The following is a 16,043-nucleotide window of genomic DNA, read 5'->3' on the forward strand; positions in this document are numbered from 1 at the left end:
TTTTTTTGGTAGGGAGATTGTTGAACTGGGAGGTATCTTTTTAAAAACATTTTAAGTAGATTTATTATTTCTAAGTACAAGGGGTGAGAGTTTGACTTTCTCTTCTTAAGTTTCCTTGAATGTACAAGGGTGGCTAGAAACTTGGTACTAGTAGTATTCTGGTTCTGAGTGCCCCTATATGGACATGTCCTCAGGACTCCTAGATTTGGCTAACTGGATGTTGGGGATAAGTGATCTTGGTGAGGAAGACAGGAAAGGAAAGTTTATGGAAGAGATAGTGACTTAGCTTACCTCATGGGACAGAAGTAGGTACAATTTAGATGAACAGAAAAACGGTGAGAAGAAATTCTAGGGGAAAAATTTTGGAAATAATGAGGTCCTGGTGGGCTGATTTTATTGTGTCAAGAGAGACTGGAATGAGGGCCTGGGGCTATAGCTCACTGGGAGAGCACTTGCCTTGCATGCATGAGGCATTGGGTTCGATCTCAGCACCACATATAAATAAAAAAATAAAATAAAAATATTTTTAAAAAGAGAGAGACTAGAATGAAACTGCTGTTTTTTCACTAGCTGGGTAATCATGGGTGTTACTTTGCAAGCATTGTTTCCTTCCTTTGTAAAATGAGAATAATATTACAACAATAATACTTCATAAATTTGTTGGGAATGAGGCGATGAGTGTGGAATTGTTTAATATAGTTCCTGATATATAAATGCTCAACCAGTGTTAGTTATGATTCAAATTGTTATTGTTGAACATAGAAATTTAGCTAAACTGCCTACAGAAACAGCATTCGGAGTACCTTTTAGAAGCTCTTAATCTATTTTCTTGCTTATTTCTATTTTTTCCTTCTATTTTTAAAATTTAAATATTTTATATTTAAGTAGGAGTTTTTTTTGTTTTTGTTTTTATTAATTGTAGTACCGGGGATTGAGTCCAGAGGTGTTCTACCACTGAGCTATATCCCCTGCACTTTTGTTTTTTTAAATTTTGAGACAGGGTCAAAATTGCTGAGGCTGGCCTCAAACTTGCAATATTCCTGATTCAATCTCCTGAGTTACTGGGATTACATGCATGCACAACATGTTCTTTCTTATACCTAAACCACATCTGATCATGCGTATGTATAAATATGTAATAACAACTCCCACTATTACATATAATTATAACACACTAATAAAAATTTAAAAAAAACCCACATCTGAATTCTTAAAATGTCAGGTCACTGGGGATATAAATAATAATACTTTTAATCATAACTAACAGTGATTGAGCATTTATATGTCAGGAACCCAGGGGTGCTTAACCACTGAGCCACATCCCCAGCCCTTTTTATATTTTAATTAGAGACAGGGTCTCACTGAGTTGCTTAGGGCCTTACTAAGTTGCTGAGGCTGGCTTTGAACTTGAGATCCTCCTTCCTTAGCTTCCCGAGCTACAGGGATTACAGGAGTGTGCCACTGTGCCTGGTTTTATTGTTGCATTTAATAATCACGACAACCCTATGAAGTATTATTGTTATTATTAGTATTGCCCTCTTTTACACAAGAAGAAAACAATGCTTACAAAGTAACCTCCAAGGCCATATAGCTAATAAAAACAGTGCAGTTTCATCGGGTCTCTCTTGACACACCAAAGGCTCTGAGCTACTAGACTATCCTTTCTATGCCTGGGCATTCAAAAAACTCAGATATATTAGATATATAGACCTAAACTTGAATTGGAGCTCTGTCACTTCCTAGCTGTGTGACCCTGGGCAGGTCACTTCCCCCTCCTGGTTCCAGTTTCCTCATATAAAACAGAGGACAGTTGTTAACAACAGCAACCTCATAGGATTGGGATATTGAAGAAGGTGTGAGAAACTGCACGTACAGGGCCTGGCACAGAGCAAGGGTCACATAAATGGAAGCTATAGAATAGGCTCAGGCAGACAGCCTGGCTACAGAGCTCCTTCTGCCCCCACCTCCTCCACTCCCTGGTTAGTCCCAACTAGAGTGCCATCAATCTGCCACTCTCCTTGGGGGTTGTCGGAAATTCCTGGCGCAGATGTCTCCTACAGGGACAAATTTTGGATATTCTTGCATCCACCCCTGTTACCACTGAATTATGTGGAGAGAGAGCAGGAAAGAAGACCCATTGAGAGGGAGAGGAGAAAACAAACGTCTTCTGTATACTCCTGCCCTGGTTCATGCCTGAAATAGGTGTTCGGTAAATACTTGAGGAATGTATGTACAAGTGAATGAAAAAAGAGACGGCGGGCAGGCATCCGGGAAGGGAGAGACAGAAATGACAGTGGTGGCAAACTTTTTCAGCTTCCATGACATCTGCCTTGGGGGCCTCCCTGGCTTTGGATTGTGGTCAACCCCAGCTCTCTCCTTCTTTTTGCAAAGGTCACATGTGACATCCTACAATCCCCCTTCAAGATACCTAGACAGAAGCTTTCAGGGGGCGTCCCAGTTTTGGGCTCAGAACACCTGACTTTTTCAACTAGGGACAGAAAACAGAGCTTCATTCTAATGCTGGTCTCAGGAAGCACCTCAAGGGATATACAGATATAATCCCATCCTTCAATTTGAGGTTTCCTTCTTGTCCTGAGACCTAGCAGGGGTGCCAGACAATGCATACACTAGTCATCTACCATTTCTTATTCAACACCATGTAAACAATATGACTACCAGATTTTTTTTTTTTTGTACTGGGGATTGAACTCAGGGGCACTTGACCACTGAGCCACATCCCCAGCCCTATTTTATATTTCATTTAGAGACAGGGTCTCACTGACTTGCTTAGTCCCTCGCTTTTGGGGAGGCTGGCTTGGAACTCATGATCCTCCTGCCTCAGCCTCCTGAGCCACTGGAATTATGGGCATGCACCACTGGGTCTACCAGATTTTACCGTGAAAGATTTGCAAATGAATAACAACACTTGTACACAAAGGTGAATGAACAGGGACATTGAATGTGCATGCTAACCATCAAAGGATCTGGGGCTGAGGATTATGCTTTTTATGGGCAACATTTTCAAACTTTATGTGCCATGGTTTCTCAGTGCCCTTCATAAACCCAACTTCTGTTCAGACATTTGTTTCAAATAAGGTTTCCTTCATAAAAACACCACTGAAGGACACACAAGCAGAATATGCATTTGGCTTTTCCTGGGTGTTAAATATTTCATTTGATGTCCTGATTTTTCACACTACACTGCTGGAAAATTAATATACATCTGATTAATTGCCTGTGTGACAATCTCTCACCACAGAAGCAACAATGATTTGGATTCTGAACTCTCAATTCTTTACCTTTTATTTTTCTGTAAGCTTCTGGCCTCGATTTCACACCCAACCTCCTGTTACCCACAAATTCTGCAAATGACACACAAAATAGACAAAAACATCCCCGTTCTCGCCAAATAAAAACAACAAGGAATTGGAAAAAGAGGGTGAGGATTGTATCCTTCATGCTGTAGTAAAATCATTTTAAAGGGAGCCATTAAGCCAGGGCTTTCTAACACATGTAACTTGTTGATTGGTTTCATATTCGCAGCATTTCTGGCTGGATCTGGTATTGGGGTCTGACTCAGCAAACTTCTGCTTTATCTCATTCCACATGTGCTGAGAAGGAGGGAGATCTATAAATTGCCCAGCTAATGAGCCCCAGGGAGTGTGTTTATAATGTCCTGAGGTAGAGACCCTGAGTGGGGGTAACTTTGGCCTAAGGTCAGCTGGTTAGGTAGCTGGTTGACAGCAGTTGGAAGGGGACTACTTCTATTGAGGGTAGCATTTAAACTTGAACTTCCTTATGGAAGTGTCCAAGTTGACATGACCTTGCATTGAATTGTATTCCTCTGTATATGCTACTAGCTTATGCTTTGACATCAGATGCACAAGGAGTTGAGGGGGAGAACCAGGGGTGCAAAGAAAGGCCCTTTGCCTACTTCCTGAGTCACACATTATTGGAGAAAAGTTGGGACCCAAAGGTGGCAATTCCATGTGACCTCCTTCCTCCCCTTCAATATGAAATGTTGATGGAACTTGGTATTGAGAATGTACTGTGAACAGGGCTCTCATTTAAAGTTTAAAATGTCCTTTTATAACTGTTGGAAAGGAGGTTTGTATACATAGAGAGCATCTAGGATTTGCCCATTTCTGAAAAAAAAAAACAAAAAAAAACTTCCTGACTGTAAATCCTGTGCTCTGTAAATAATTTGTGGGTCCAAGAAGATCAACAACTCGCATTTTCCTACCCCACTGCCCGCCCTGTTTTTGAAGCCCACAGCCAGAGGAGTGGGGAAAGGGCATCTTTGAGGGAGGAGATGACAGATGGATCCAAACCTGCATATTTATTTAGTAAACAAGCTCATCATCTTCTATATTTTAAAATTCACTGTGAGCAAATAGAAGCACAGGCTTCATTTGGGGGGAAAATGCACAGCAATACCCTTAAAGCCATTTGGTAATTGCAGTAAGGAGACAGTGACATTCCACCTAGGTGCCCAGAACAGCACACCTGTGATTTAGGAAACAAAGTCCCAGCATTAACCCTGAGGGGCCACAAAAAAGCCCTGGGATTGGGCTAGGAAAAGCCGTGGCAGGGGAAAAAAGGCATGGCAGGCAGGTCCCTTCTTTTCAGGGGAATCCAAGGTCATCTCGTCACTTTCTCCCTTCCCTCCTTCTCTTCACTGATGTTTGTGGAGCACAAACAATATGCCAGGCACTGTACTTAGGGGTTTCTGGGTCTCACCCAGTTTACACTTCACAAAGGTAGGCATTGTTACTCCCCCTACCAGAGGGAAGGAACTGAGGTCCAGGAAGTTTAGATGACTTGCCCACATAGGTCACACCCTAGGGAGTGACTAGGACTTGAGGCCAGTCCAGTGGACTCCAGAGTTTATTCTCTCCCCAAAGAAACATAAATTCTCTTATAAGGCCTCTCCCTGTGGACCCTGTTAATGCCCAGATACTTCAGGAAGGGTAACCCTTTATTTTATTTGTGATGCTGGGGATGGAGCCCAGGACCTCACCCATGCAAGGCAAGCGCTTTTCCACTGAGCTATGTGGATAAGCCCTTTAAATCCTCAGTTCTCCTGAACCATTTCAGAAAGAGAGGGCCCAGGCACAGCACAGAAAATAGTTAAGGGGGGAGGGAAGTGCCCACAAGATGTTTGGCAATGTCTACTAACTTTCATTCATGTGATTCTTAGGATGGTCTCCTCTGTCATGGCTCTATGGCATCCTCAGGTTATTTATGAGATCTGCCAGGTTTCAATGAGGCAGGCAGGGTGGGGAGAGGATGGGGATTAAAATAAAGGTTGTTTTTCTTTTCTTCTCCTTTCTAAGCTATAAAATGGGGGACAAGTCTCATGTAGAATAAAGCAACTGTCAACGTATTTCTTGTTTTTATGAACTGGGACAGTTTTCCTCCACACTTAGAAAAGATGTGGTTGACCATAGAAAGCCCAATTTATAATATTCTGGTACTTGAAGTCTTTCTTGGAGAACTTTCAATAAGTTTCATATACAAAAAGTGTTATAAAATGTCCTCAAATAGATTTTCTTTGGTTATGATTTGATTAGCCACCCCCAGCTGTAGCTGTTTTGCTGAAAACTACTCTTCACCTTAAAACTTGGTAAAATGGGGGAAGGGGGAGAGGGTGTGAAGGGAGGGTAATGAAGGAGGGAGGTGGATAGGATGGAAGACTGTTATTTGCATGTATAAAGAGGTCACAATGAAATCTATTATTCTGTATAATTCAAATGCACTAATAAAAATCTTGGTAATATTTGTATTTTGCACTTTAAACCTTTTTTATTGTTGATTATTTTTAAGTTGTATGTGTTTATGAAGTAGAGTGTGACAATTCCACACATGTATGAATGTATAATGGTCAAATTAGGATAATTAGTATTTCCATCTCCCTAAACAGTTATCATTTTTTTGTGTGTGCTGGCAAACTTCAGATTTTATTATATATACAATAAAATAAGTATATGTACATATAATAAAAATATCCCTGTTCTTTATAAAATATATTATATAAAATATATAATAAATTTATAACCTACAGTCATTAATAAGTACCAAAATACAGTTAGGTAGGAGGAATAAGTACACATCCACACTTTTTTTTCCTCAAACCTCTTCCCTAGTCTGTGTTTTCTGGAGTTTGCTCCTCTGTGCAGTGGAGACTGAGGTGATTTGCAAATTGCTGGTGCGTAAAGGACCAGGATAGATCTGGACCAGGACTGATGCAGGGTGAGGGCACTGGGAATAAAAGGATCAGACCAGGACATGGTGGAAAGGGGAGAAGGGAGCCCATAGATGACTTAAGGATGAAGAAAACACAAACTAGAGGAAGTGAGAAGGAAAAACTTGGGAGAAGGGATTGATTCAATCAAGAACAGCAGAAAGCAGAAAAAGCAGCTGTGGAAAAGCTGACTTATTTGGGGCCCAGGGAGAAAAGCTAATTCAAGCAACACTGGGTGTGGGAACAGGGAGGATTGAGCAACAATTTGGGTATCAGGTGGCTGTGAGGAGAGTGATTTTCATTGTCACTTGGGGTTTGAGTGTGGAACTCAGCCAGAAATGACCTTGTGTCCCTTTGAGGGACTGGAGTAAGGATGTGGGGGGAGCTTTGGTGGCCTGGGGCTGAATCATGACATATTGAGAAGAAAAGGCAAAGCTGATGTGTGAAGGGCTAAACAGGTTGGACTTGTCCCTGAAATGTACCAACTCATAACATGTGCACCCCCTCCCCATTTGTCCCACTGGAGGAATCTGTGTTGCCTAGTTCACTGACAGGGAGGAATCCAAATATGAGTGACAGGGACAGGAAAACCTGTAGGAGTATGAGGATCAGCATTTGGGCCCTGAGATCAAAGTCTGAAGTGAAGTCTGCTTTCAACTTCTTTCTGCTCACCCAACTCAGTTTTCCATTGGGGAAAATAAATATAGGTAATGGAAACCATGAGTTTTGATACAGACTAATGTTCAAACCTAGCTGATGTTTCCATCAACTCATGTGTGGCCTCTACTGGCTGATTTCAAGGAATCCTTGGTGGGTGGAAAGACCCCCACCCCCTGCAATGATGGACACATAAATGCTAATATCCACCATTTTATATGCAGCATTTCAGGACTTGAAATTCCATATATTAAAGAATGTATAATGGGTGGGCTGGGGTTGTGGCTCAGTGATAGAGCACTTCTCTAGCATGTGTGAGGGACTAGGTTTGATCCATTCTCAGCACCACATATAAATAAATGAAAAAAATAAAGGTCCATCAACATCTAAAAAAATTTTTAAAAAAAGAACATATAACGGGCCTCCAGACTCCGAGGGTAGGAAGGTATTGCTTTACTATCATTTGCCTATGTAGGTAAACAATACTTTTTATTTTGGGATGTCCACATATCTATTTAGCTTGCTCCATGTAATAACTGGGATAGAAAATGTTTTTTTTTTAATGGGTAAGAGAGAAAATAAACAAAAATCAAAGTTTATTTTCCTTAATATGACTTTGAGTTAGTGTGCTTAGTTGAGTCAGGGTCTTGCTACCCTCCCTTCATTCATCCAACAATCATGTCCTGAGCCCCTTTATGTTTGGTTATGGGAATATACAAAAGGGAATTAAGACCAGTTTCCCACATTCATGGACCTTATAGTTCCGAATGGGACACAGACATGAAATGAAAAATCGAATGCTGTGTGCCTCACACATGCTAGTAAATAGTTCATCTAAAAATGTGTGATTATAGTAGTAATAAATGCTACAAAAGTTGTATAAGAAGATATAACATAAGCGCCAGGCACAGTGGCACACGTCTGTAATCCCAGTGGCTGGGAAGGCTGAGACAGGCGGATCTTGAGTTTAAAGCCAGTCTCAGTAACTTAGTGAGTCCCTAAGCAACTCAGTGAGACCCTGTCTCTAAATAAAATACAAAATAGGGCTGGGGATGTGGCTCAGTGGCCGAGTGCCCTTGAGTTCAATCCCTGGTACAGTAAGAAAAGAAAAAAGTATAACAGAAGGGATCTAACCTACTCTTGGGATCTGGCAAGGGTTCCCTAAGGAGGAGACACTTCTGCATCAGCTGTCAGACTGTGTGTTGGGGCTGCAGATGGGGAAGGGGGTAAATTACATGCCACTGGAATGGCCAAGGCCAGAGCTATAANAGTGGCACTTGACCACTGAGCCACATCCCTAGCCCTATTTTGTATTTTATTAAGAGACAGGGTCTCACTGACTTGCTTAGTGCCTCACTAAGTTTCTAAGGCTGGCTTTAAACTCCCAATCCTCTGGCCTCAGCCTCCCGAGCTGCTGGATTATAGGCATGCACCACTGTGCCTGGCTAATTGAACTTTTTTACTCTTGAGTTTTTAAAAAGTTCTTCATGTATTTTGGATATGACTCATTAAGCAGATTCATGGTTTGCCAATATTTTATCACATCCTGTAGCTTGTTTTTTTCACCTCTCTTTTTTAAAGGGGTGGTGGTAGAAATGCTGAACTATAGGATACTTCCCCCATTTTTTTAGTCATAGATGGACACAGTACCTTTATTTTGTTTATTTTTATGTGGTGCTGAGGATTGAACCCAGTGCCTCACACATGCTAGGCAAGTGCCCTGCCACTGAGCTACAGGTATAGCACTCTTTTCATCTCTTAACAGGGTCTTTCACAAAGCAAAATATTAACATTTCAGAAACTGGATCAGGTCCAGTTAATGCTAAAAGCACAAAAAGAAAAAGCAATAAAGTCTAAGTCCTTTTTTGCCCAAATCCTACATTCTGAAGGTTTTACCCCTATTTATCTAAAAAATTATAGTTTTTACATTTAAGTTCATGATCCATTTTCAGTTAATTTTTGTATCAAGTTATGAAACTTAAGCTGAGGTTTGTGATGGCTAACTTTATGTATCAACTTATCCAGGTCATATTACCCAGATACTTGGTGAAACATGTCTGGATATTGCTGTGAAGGTATTTTTGAGATGAGATTGGCAATATAAATTGGTAGACTTTGAGTGGAGTACATTAGCCTCCATAATGTGTGTGGGCCTCATCCAATCAGTTGAAGGCCTTAAGGAAGTGGGAATTACCAAGTGGAAATAATCCCAGCAGATTACCTTTCCTCTTTATTAATGTATGATTTAGTAATATAAATTTCCCTCTAAATTCAGCTCTTGCTGTGGTATACATATTTTGAAATATTGTATTTTTAGTTTTAATTCAGTTCAACATATTTAAAAAATTTCTCCTGAGACTTCCTCTTTGACCCATATTATTGTTCAGTTTCAGGTATTCGGATATCTTCCTGTTACCTTTGTGTTATTAATTTCTACCTTGACTTCATTATGGTCATAGAACATACAATGTACAATGTCAATTATTCTAAGTTTATTCAATTTTTTTTAGATTTCAAAAATGTTTTATTTTTATTTTTTTATTTGTTTTAATTAGTTACACATGACAGTACAATGATTTTGATCAATTCTTTTTTTTAATAGTTCAAGATGTAGTCTCCCTTAGGGTATGTCTTATGGGTGCTTGGAAAGAATGTGTCTTCTGCTGGTATTGGATGGAGTATTCTATAAATGTTGATTATATCTTGTTAGTTCATAGTATTGTTGAGTTCTATCTCTTTACTGACTTTCAGTCTAGTTGACCTATCAACTGTTGAGAGGAGTGTTGAAATCTCCAATGACAATGGAGGATTTGTCTGTTTCTGCTTTCAGTTCTCTCAGTTTTTGCTACACATATTTTTCCTTATAAACAGCTCTTTGTTCAGTGCATATACATTTAGGGTTGCTATACCTTCTTACTGGATTGACTCTTATTGTTATATAATGTCCCTCTCTGTCTCTGGTAATTTTCTTTTTATGAAGTCCATCTGACATTAATGTAGACATTCATGCTTCCTTATGATTGTTTCCATGACATATATTTTCCTATTTTTAAAATTTTTCAGTTGTAGATGGACACAATACCTTTATTTATTTATTTATATGTGGTGCTGAGGATCAAACTCAGTGCCTCACATGTGCAAGCAAGCACTCTACCACTGAGCTACAGACACAACTCCATATTTTACCATTCTTTTACTTTTACCTCCCTATGTAATTACGTTTATAGTGAATATGTTATAGAGTGCATATCATTGAGTCATTTTTTCTTGCTCACTCTGCAATCTGTCTTCTAATTAATATAGTTAGATCTTTTACATTTAACCTAATTATTTATATGCTAGGGTGTAAGTATGCCTGTTTATTTTTTGTTTTCTGTTTTTTTTTGTTTTGTTTTGATATTCCTGTCTTCCTATGGATACTTGAATATTTTGGGACTACTATTTTGATTAATCGGTACTGGTTTTGAGTGTGTGTCTCTCTGTATAGATTTTTAATGGTTGTTCTAGGTATTATAGTATATATATATACATAACTTATCACAATGTACTGGTAGTGTTATTTTTACCAGTTTGAGTGAACGGTAGAAATCTTATCTTTATTAATGTCCCGTTATGTCCCAGTTTTGAGTCTTAAATATTTACTTAACATGCATTTGGAACCACATCAGACAGGGTTACTAGTTTTGCTTCAACCATCAAACAAAATGTTGAAGACACAAGAGGGAAAGGAAAGTCTACTGCATTCATCCATATTTTTGCCTGCTGTGTTCTTTTTCCTTTTTGATGTTTCAAGATTTATTCTTTTATAATTTCTGTTCTATTTAGAGAACTTCCTTTAGCTATATTTTAGTGTAGGTCTGATACAGATTTTCTTAATGTTCCTTCATATGAGAATGTCTTGATTTCCCTTTCACTCCTGAAGGATATATTTGTGGTATATGGGTTTCAATTATTTTCTTCCAGTATTTGAAAAATGTGCCAATTCCTTCTGGCCTATGTGATTTCTGATGAGAAATCTAATGTCATTCAAATCATTGTTTCCCTGTTAGTAGTATCTTTTTCCCTCTGTCTTCCTTTAAGATTTTTTTCTTTCTTTAGTTTTTAGAAGTTTGACTATGATGTGTCTTAGTGTGGACTTCTTTGGGCTTCTAAGTTTTTTTGAATCAATAGATTTATATCTTTTCCAAATTTGGAAAAATATCAGCATTATTTCTTCAAATAATTTTCAGCTCCACTCTCTCCTGTCATTCTGGACTCCAATGACATGAATGTTACATCTTTTGTAACAGAGTCACAGCTCCCTGAATTTCTGTTAATTTTTTCAGTCTGTTTTCTCTATGTGTTACCATCTATTGCTATATGTTCAAGTTCACTGATTTTTTTTCCTTTGTCCTCCCCATTCTTATGCTGAATCAGTCATTCCACTGAGATTTAATTTTTGTCATTGTGTTTTTCAGTTCTAAAACTTTTTAAAAAAATATTTATTTTTTATTTGTAGGTAGACACAATAACTTTGTTTTATGTTATGTGGTGCTGAGGACTGAACCTAGTGCCTCACACATGCTAGGCGAGTGCTACACCTCTGAGCCACAACCCCAACCCTCTAAAACTTTTATTTGGTTCTTTATGTGTTTTTATATCTTTTTCTTTGCTGAGACTTTTCTTTGCTGAGATTGTTCTTTTGATTGGTTTCAAATGCGTGTAAATGCTCATTGAAGGATTTTTATGATAGCTGTTTCAAAATTTTTGTCAGATAATCCTAACATCTAGTCATGTTAGTGTTAGCATATATTGTCTGTCCTTTTCATTCAGCTTGGTGTCTTCCTGGTTCTTGGTATGATGAATGATTTTCAACTGAATATTGACCATTTTGGAAATTATATTATGAGACCCTGGATTTTATTTAAATCTCCTGTTTTAGCTGATTTTTTTTTACATGCTCTAGAAATTAAAAAAGGAGAGGTGTTACCTTGTTACTGACTGATTTGGACACAAGTTGAGGTTCCTTAGTCAGCTGTTGCTACCACGCCTAGGGGCAGCACAGATTTTTATGTGGTAGTATTTGTCTAAAATTTTTCTTTTCTAGGTTGTCCCTGTCTTTGTTCTTTGTTTAGAATGAGTAAGCATTTGTTGGGCCTTTAAAAATATTCTCCTATTAGTGATTTTTTAAATTCTGGTTTCCCCAGAAGTCAGTCTGGGGTATATAAATCAAAAAGAAAGCCCAAGAAACTCACTACTATGTCATTATTTGGGTCCTGAGATCCTTGGCTAGTCGTCTTCTCTCTCTCTCTTTTTTTTTTAAATCAACATTTAGTAATTATATGTATCTAAGGGGGTACAGGGTGACATTTGTATAGATGCATGCAGTGTGCATTGTATTTGTTTTATATATAATGTCCAGGGTTTTGAGTTGTACTTAATGAGAGAAATAGGGAAAAACATATCTATTCCATCTTCCTGGAAGCAGAATCTAGTTAACTTTTAGGATTTCACATTTCAGATTAGTTATTAAATCTTCTCACTTAGCCCTGAAGGTATAGTGTTAAAACCCCACATTTTAATATGCTGTCTTTGTTGATTCAGTGGATCATACTCATGAAGCTTTTGAGATGTTGAGGTATAACCACAGATTAAAGTATCCCCAGAGTTCTTCAGCTGCTGAGCTGGTGACAGATTCCTTGCTTGGGTTTGTACTGCTCTTGAATTAATAAGTCTTCAATATTGCCTAGACTGGATATTTAAGAGGCTGTGAATAAAGATGTGGCCTCAACTATCAGGGTATTTAATATCTAGTTGGGAAGACAAGAAAAATGATTTCTCCATCTCAGGGCCTGGCAAATAGTAGACACTCAGAAGATACTTGTTTGGGTGAAGGAATGCTGCTAATTGCCCCTGGATAGCAAGTGTTGAACTGAATTGTGTGATGTATGCTAGAAGTGGTATATAAAGCCAAAAAAAGAGGCAACAGTATGGGCAAAGTAGTCAAGAAGGGTTTTCTTTAGGAGGTACAAGTTGAGCTGTCTTGTCAGTAGAGTAAAATCTAGAGGTATTTTTTAGAAGAAAATTGACTGGACTTGTTAAAATACTTAGGGGTTAAAGTGAATAAAAAGCCAAGCAGACTCTGGTTCAGGACTGGTGATGTAACTCAGTGTTAGAGTGCTTGCCCATCATATGCAAGGCCCTGGGTTCAATTCTCAGTACCACCAAAGGGCTGGAGGGGAATCTAACAGAATTTGGTTTAATTCCTGGATGTCAGGAAAACAAGGGGAACACCATGAGTTTGATTTTGTGCCTGATGAGCTTGAGCTATTAGGAAAACATTCAAGTACAAGGGCATAGTAAGTATTTAGAATATTCAGAGCTGAGAGAAAGATTATTCAAGAAAACACCATCTTTTCCCCTGACAGTCTCCAGAAGATATAGAACCCAGTCTTAAACTTTACAGCTGAAAAACCATGTGATTCAAAACAATTCTTAATCCCTCTTTGGGTTTAGTTTCCTCGTCTATAAAATGGCGTGCATTGGTAGTTTTTTTTTTTTTTTTTTTTTACGAATTAACACTTGGATCAACATAAGTATCAGGTATTTGGAAGGAGCCCTCTATGTGTTGGAATGTTTTCTTTCCTGCTTTAAAAGGCCTAGGATTTTGTGATTTCTTTGAATCAGGAACAGTTCTTAATATATCTGCTTTCAGTGACTGGCTTTTTACTTAGTAATTCTTTTCCCTAATGGAGTCCATCAGTTTATACTACATGAATTTAAGTAGGGGAGGGAAAGTTATACAAGTGTGCCTCAATCTTTCCAGACTTCCTAAGTTTTTCTCTGTTTTGAACGTGTTCAGTTTTCAGGCTATACTCTACTCTGGAGAGTATAATGGGCAGGGAGCCATTAGTACACAGGAAGGGAGGGCTTTGTGGTATCTTAAAGCCACTGGAGTTTATTTATTTCCAGTTTGCTCAACATTTGTTCCACAGATCTGGACAGTTTAAAAAGGGGTGGGGGGCTGAGGTTGTAGCTTAGTGGTAGAGCACTTGCCTGGCATATGTAAGGCCCTGGGTTTGATCCTTGGCACCACATTAAAATAAATGAATAAAATAAAGGTATTGTGTCCATCTACAACTAAAATATTTTTTAAAAAGGGTTGGGAAGGAACAGAGGGAAGGGTGAAAATGAATTAGACATAGAGAAAAGGATGAACACGATTGTCTTTCAATATCGAAATGGAACTCAGAACACTTAAAGATGAAAAGACTTTTGGGTCTTGTCTTTTTGGAAACTGAACACTGGTATGACTGTCCACACAGCATGTGAAGAGTTGTTGTTTTTTTAAACTTTGGTTGGAGAAACAATGCTACATTTTATGAATATATGTCCTCCATCTATTAAAAGCAGTACTTATTTCTTTCAAATTAAAAATAAACTTTTTAGACTTTAAAATAAGAGAAAAATAAGAAAATGAAAATCATTCATGATCACACCATGGAGATAACTATTGTTGTTTCTATTTATTTCCTTCCAGTCTTCTTCTTCTTCATACACACACGCTTGAGATCATATCTCTCGTTCATTTGTATATCCTCCCTTCTTCCACTTAATTTGAGCATTTCCTCATGTCATTATATACTCTTCTAAACATGATTTTAAATAACTATGTAGAATTTTGTAATATAAATGTTATTTCCTAGGATTTCATAGTATGGACAAGTTAAGATGTTTCCACTTTTTTTTTCTGCTTTAAATGATGCTGCAGTGAATTTTCTAGTATAGATTTAGTGCATCTATTAGAATTATTATTATTAGTTTTGGGTTTTTTTGATACTGGGGATTGAACTCTCTTATTATTTTTAATTATTTATTTTTTAAATTATCATTTTAACTTTATATATACCAATGGGGTATAGTGTGATAATTTGATAATACATAAAAGGGTAATAATTAGATCAGAGTAGTTAGCATTTCCTCCCCTTTAATATGAAAATGTTTTTCTTTCTTATTTTTTTAGTTATACATGACAATAGAATGTAGTTTGGCTTATTACACATACTGAAAAATTTTTCGATTAACACATAGTAATTGTATTTTTTAAAACAGAGTTAATTCCTTAGGGAAAGAATCACTGGGTAAAAGGATAATAACATTCTTAAGGCTTTGGCATATTTTTCCAAGTTGCCCTGTGGGAGAGTTTTACCAATTTGCATTCCCATTAGTGTTTGCGAAGGCCTGACTCACTTCATTAACATGGAATACTCCATCGTGTACACATGATACTATTTTGTATAATTTTAATTAAAAGGACACTTACTGAACACCTAGTATATGTACGTTACTATTCTAGGCATTAGATTCACTCCTGCTATGCTATGTAAGTGCTAGACAGTTAAAACATACACAAAGACAGTTCAAAATGCAAGCGGAATATAACTATACATAAATCTCCATGACCAGGCTGACATCATTCAGCTTTTAAATGGCTACTCATTGAGGGAAGACAGCATACTAGCTAATTAAACAAATAATTTCAATCTTACAAGCACTTCTTAAAAAGGGAATGGTTAATGTGAATCTTGCAAAAAACAGAGGGTGGGTCATGATCATTTACACTGTATTCACTAATGTAAATTGGAGCAGGAATGGATAAGAATATTACAGATGCACATCTTTCAATGAAAAAAAAAGCAAAAACACTCCATTTGGGTGAAAGGACAATTTCTTCTTTTGTTAGTTCCCTTTAGAAAGTTAACCTGTTGGTTATCAGAGAAGGGGACACAGAACACACAGAAAACTAACCTCCTTCTGGCAGCTGGGGATAATTTGTCAGTCTCTTGAAATGTGGCTTTGTGCTCGCTGGTGAAGGCAGCTGGAACAGAAAAAGCATGACAGACAAAAGCTGAAATCCACATGAAGAAAGGTCTTTTTCCCAAAAATTACTGCCTGAGTTAGCAACGGTCAGAACAGAAAGTACATGTATTTCTTCCCAGCTACAAGCACGTCTGGTACTAGAGAAGGTCCCCTATGCCAAAGGAGTCATTTACAATGCCTGCAGCCCTCAATAGGACTGCTGGATAGCATTTAATCAAGCCTTCTGACCCCCATGAAAAGTCATATCCCCAAATCCACCTAAAACTGAAACTAGAAAAACAAC

At 38.0% G+C, this 16,043-nt stretch overlaps 1 protein-coding gene across 1 annotated transcript in view; it reads right to left on the bottom strand.

Moving 5' to 3' along the window:
- Plac1 (placenta enriched 1) overlaps nt 1-15,760 on the bottom strand; it is a 29,962-nt gene extending 14,202 nt beyond the window's left edge. The window contains exon 1 of the mRNA XM_015506152.2: nt 15,689-15,760. The gene's annotated coding sequence lies outside the window, so the exon portion shown is untranslated. The remainder of the gene's footprint in view (nt 1-15,688) is intronic.
- Nucleotides 15,761-16,043: the final 283 nt, after the last annotated feature.

This window comes from Marmota marmota, unplaced genomic scaffold (assembly GCF_001458135.2).
Source record: "Marmota marmota marmota unplaced genomic scaffold, marMar, whole genome shotgun sequence".
Taxonomy (NCBI): Eukaryota; Metazoa; Chordata; class Mammalia; order Rodentia; family Sciuridae; genus Marmota; species Marmota marmota.